The following is a 4,325-nucleotide window of genomic DNA, read 5'->3' on the forward strand; positions in this document are numbered from 1 at the left end:
GAGAATCAGGGCATGCGATCTAGGAGCTTCCGTGAGCTGCCGGAAGAAAGCCTCATCTACCTCATCCCCCTGGTCCGGTGGTCTATAGCAGACTCCCACCACTACATCACTCTTGTTGCACACACTTCTAAACTTAATCCAGAGACACTCAGGTTTTTCTGCAGTTTCGTACCAGAACTCTGAGCAGTCATACTGCTCCCTTACATACAGTGCTACTCCCCCACCTTTTCTGCCCTGCCTGTCCATGTACTCCAGTCATGTGAGTTATCCCACCAAGTCTCTGTTATTCCAATCATAGTTCCTTGACATGACCAGGACCTCCAGTTCTCCCTCCTTGTTTCCAAGGCTTTGTGCATTTGTATATAAGCACTTGAGATAACCTGTTGATTGCCCCTCATTCTCAGTAGGAGGCAGGAGCCCTCCCCTCACAGACATTCCTGCCTGAGCTTCCTCCCGGTATCCCGCTTTCCCACTTACCTCAGGGCTTTGGTCTCCTTCCCCCGGTGAACCTAGTTTAAAGCCCTCCTCAATAGGTTAGCCAGCCTGCTGGCAAAGATGCTCTTCCCTCTCTTCGTAAGATGGAGCCCGTCTCTGCCCAGCACTCCTCCTTCATGGAACACCATCCCATGGTCAAAGAGCATCTTGGCTGGCTGATTATGCTGACTCGGCGAGCATGGACTATGTCCCAGTTGCCTAATAAACCTTGCTCTGTTTTGAAAAAGCTGCCGGGTGTCACTGCCGATACTTAGAGCCCTGCAGATCTGTGGTGATATGCTCTATATCCGTGGACCATGTTTGCGAATCAGATGTGGACACCCATTTCATATCCATGCAGGGCTCTCCCAATACTTGCCGAGATGCATTGGTCCCTGAAGAGAGTCAAAGTCTCCCTCCAGGACTCTCTCTCAGTTGGGCTCACTGGGTAGAGCTCACGGTGTGAAACAGGAGTGTGGGAGCCAACAGGCTCGGTCTCGGAGGCATTGAGACCACACGGCCTCCCCTTAAGGGAGAGCAAGGCCCCTTAGGGGACTGGCACACAGAAGGGGTTCCTCTAAAGGGTTATTTAAATGCTGGGGCGTAGTACAGATCTGGGTCTGTGCGGGAATCGCACCGTGTCCCGCACTCGGGGCGGGGGTGGGGGTTGCTCTCAGCGCCCTGGGGAGGGTCTGTGCGGGAAACGCACCCTGCCCCTCACTCGGGGCGGGGGGGGGCGGGGGTTGCTCTCAGCGCCCTGGGGTGGGTCTGTGCGGGAATCGCACCGTGTCCCGCACTCGGGGCGGGGGTTGCTCTCAGCGCCCTGGGGTGGGTCTGTGGGGGAATCGCACCGTGCCCCGCACTCGGGGCGGTGGTGGGGGCGGGGGTTGCTCTCAGCGCCCTGGGGAGGGTCTGTGCGGGAATCGCACCGTGTCCCGCACTGCGGCGGCTTTTGCGCTCCGCGCCGGGGCCCGGCAGGGGACAGCGCCCTGCAATGCGCTCGGGGAGAGCGGGCTGCACTCGGCGCCCGGGGCTGTGTCTTGCACTCGGGACTCGGGCGTTTCCACTCCGCGCCCGGGTCTGTGCGGGGACAGCACCAGGCAACGCTGTGTGTGTGGGGGGGGGAGGGACGTTTGCACACGGCGCCCTGCTGTGTGCGGGGCTAGCCCCACGCAATGCGCTCCGGGGGCTCTGCGCGCGGCGCTGTGCGGGGCGCCCCGGGCCTTGTGCAGTCACGCAGCGCGGCTCTGGGCGGCGATAGGAGCCGGCCGCAGCCCCCGGCTCTGCTCGCTGCTTCGGGGCCCGTGTGCAGGGCGGCGGGGCGGGGGTTTTGCGCTCGCTCCCACGCCTCCGCCGGGATAAATGGGAGGCGTCGGGCAGCTCCGCTCCAAGCCTCGTCTCCTCCCCTCCGCCTGGCTGAGCAGCGACCGCCGCAAGCCGGAGAGCGATGGATCCCCAGGACTGCCCTTGCGCGGCCGGTGAGTGACTCGTCCCGCGGCGGAGCCGCACGGACCCTGCTCCGAGCTGCTGCGGGGCCTTCGGGGGCTGCTCCCCCCTCGCTGGGAAACAGCCCCCCCCTTGCCGGGGAAGGGGAACGATCCCTGCGCCCGGGACGGCTCCGGCTCTGTGAAATCTCTGCGGCGGGAGCCTGCAAACCGAGCTCCCCGGCTCAGATGGCCCGGGCTTCTTTTGCCATGCTGGAGACAAAATTCTCCCCTTGCCGCTGATCGTCCTCTCGGTTTTAGTCCAGCCGTGATGCTCATTCCCCCCCCCCTTTGTCCACCAGGTGGCTCGTGTACCTGCGCTGACTCCTGCCAGTGCACAAATTGCAGGTGCACCTCTTGCAAAAAGAGTGAGTATCCCCCCCCCCCCCTTAAAAATGTTTCCTCCACAAGCGAGTTGCCCGCCTGTCTGAGCCTGCGACGAACGAGGGTTTGTCACTGGCTCCCTGCAGCAGCGTGGAGCCTGGAGAACAGAAGCTGGAATTTCTGGCCCCGATGTAGCAGAACCATTAAGCGTCTGCTCAAGTTGTAGCCTGGGGGAGTTAGGGCTGTGCTTTGTGGGCCTGCTGCAAAGCCCGTCAAAGGGAAGGTGAGTCTTGCCTCTCATTTCGGTGGGATCTTGGGATCAGGCCGCAAGTGCTTTGCTGACTGGGGATGGATTTAAGCCTATGCTTGACAATAAGCAGGTGCTTTGCTGAAGCAGGGCGTCTGTTGTTAAACTGTATACTTACTTTCCAAGTGTGGGCCTGAAAGGTGGAATCGGTGTCCTTTCCCGAAGAATAATTCCTAAAAACTTCTTCTGTTCTTTCCAACGCCAACCAGTTGTTTCTTGTTCGTACGCTGAGTGTTCTTAACAAAACCCTTGGGTCAGATAAAGGATTCTGACCTATATCAAGGTGGGAAAGGACTCAGGACTGTCCAGTCTTGACTTTTATGTGGCCTCTGTGAGGAATATGTATTAACAGTACCACTGAGATGTTTTAATATTTTATAAAGTACAGTTCACGGCATGGTTTTGCTCCTTGTCTCATCCATGTTGAACTTCCTTCAACTCTTACAGGGGAGGTTTGTTTTTATTTTTTGTTGTCTGGCCTCTCCAATAATCGTGTCTTGATTTTTATCTTTTCAGGCTGTTGCTCCTGTTGCCCAGCCGGATGCAATCATTGTGCCAAGAGCTGTGTCTGCAAAGCTCCAGCATCCAGGAACTGCAGCTGCTGTTCCTAAAATGGCGATTTTCTGGTCTCCTGTAAAGATTCTGTACGAAAGGCAAAACTAATTTTGTTTGTAATGTCGCAATGACTGTTTTGTACCTTTCACGGAAATGTCGATTTGGGGTTGAATGAAAATAAAGGCCAGGACTGGAGACATGTAATGCCCGATTGACTCAGCCTGTTCATTCCATTCAGTGATGTGCAGCTTGCACGACTAATCCCCTCTTCCGAGTTTAGTTCTTGCACAGGGTGTTAGCAGCACATCTCATGGGAGCATCAACAAGAGCCCGGAGACTAAAGCTTCAGGCACGAGCCGCAGCACTGGCTTGGCTTTGCTTTTGCCAGCAGAGCTTCAGGCAAAAGGAGAAGTTTTCAAACACAATATTTCTTTAGTGGTGGCTCAGCGTTGTTTTTGCCTCTTGGTAGCAAGGGGAAGCAGCCCGGGAACCACTGTGTCTAGAACAGTGATTCCCGGCTCCCCAGCTCTGCAGGGGTAACTGGTCTGGCTAGCCTTCCAGCTCGCTGCCCTAGGCCAGGGTGTCCCAGAGGAGGTTGCTGAGGGTGTAGCTCTGTATGCATGTCCTGTAGGCACTCTATTCACATGAGGCCCCGTGGGCAAGCTGCCCAGAAGGCAACAACACAAATACAACCAGCCACAAGGGTAGACATGGACATACAAAGGTTAAGGGAAAATAGCTGACTTAGCTACAGTCTCCCTAATTAAAAACCCAGGGCTCATTAGAGATTGTACACCTTTAACTGTGCTGGAAGGAACAGGGCTTAATGGCCCCTAGATCATCATATCAGAGTTTGTTGGCTTCCTGGTCACTTGTCTGGGGCTTGCAGGCTCCGTGGGGGTCGCACGGGTACCCGTTTGTCAGCAGTGGGAGTCATAAAATAAAATGACACAGCAAGTAGTTACCGTAGCCAGAGGAAAAGCCGTTCCCAAGGGCTGGTTTTTTATCGACATGGGAGAAATGACTTTGAGAATGAGAGGGGAACTAGCTGAGAAAGAGTGACCATGTGCAACGGCAAGGAATTGGAGGAGGGAGCAGGGCAGCACAAGGATATGAGATTTCAGGATAGCAGACTGGGGAATTAAGAAATCTAGTGAGGAGTGTGCACTGGGAGGAAGGAT

General features: G+C 56.0%; 1 non-coding gene across 1 annotated transcript; it reads left to right on the top strand.

Annotated features, from left to right (window-relative positions):
• The first annotated feature begins 1,389 nt into the window (after positions 1-1,389).
• On the top strand, positions 1,390-3,348 carry LOC125630903 (uncharacterized). The gene is made up of 2 exons (XR_012666832.1): positions 1,390-1,952; positions 3,106-3,348. It is a non-coding gene; the product is annotated as an uncharacterized LOC125630903 (transcript).
• The last annotated feature ends 977 nt before the right edge of the window (positions 3,349-4,325 follow it).

This window comes from Caretta caretta, chromosome 2 (genome assembly GCF_965140235.1).
Source record: "Caretta caretta isolate rCarCar2 chromosome 2, rCarCar1.hap1, whole genome shotgun sequence".
NCBI classification, from domain to species: Eukaryota; Metazoa; Chordata; order Testudines; family Cheloniidae; genus Caretta; species Caretta caretta.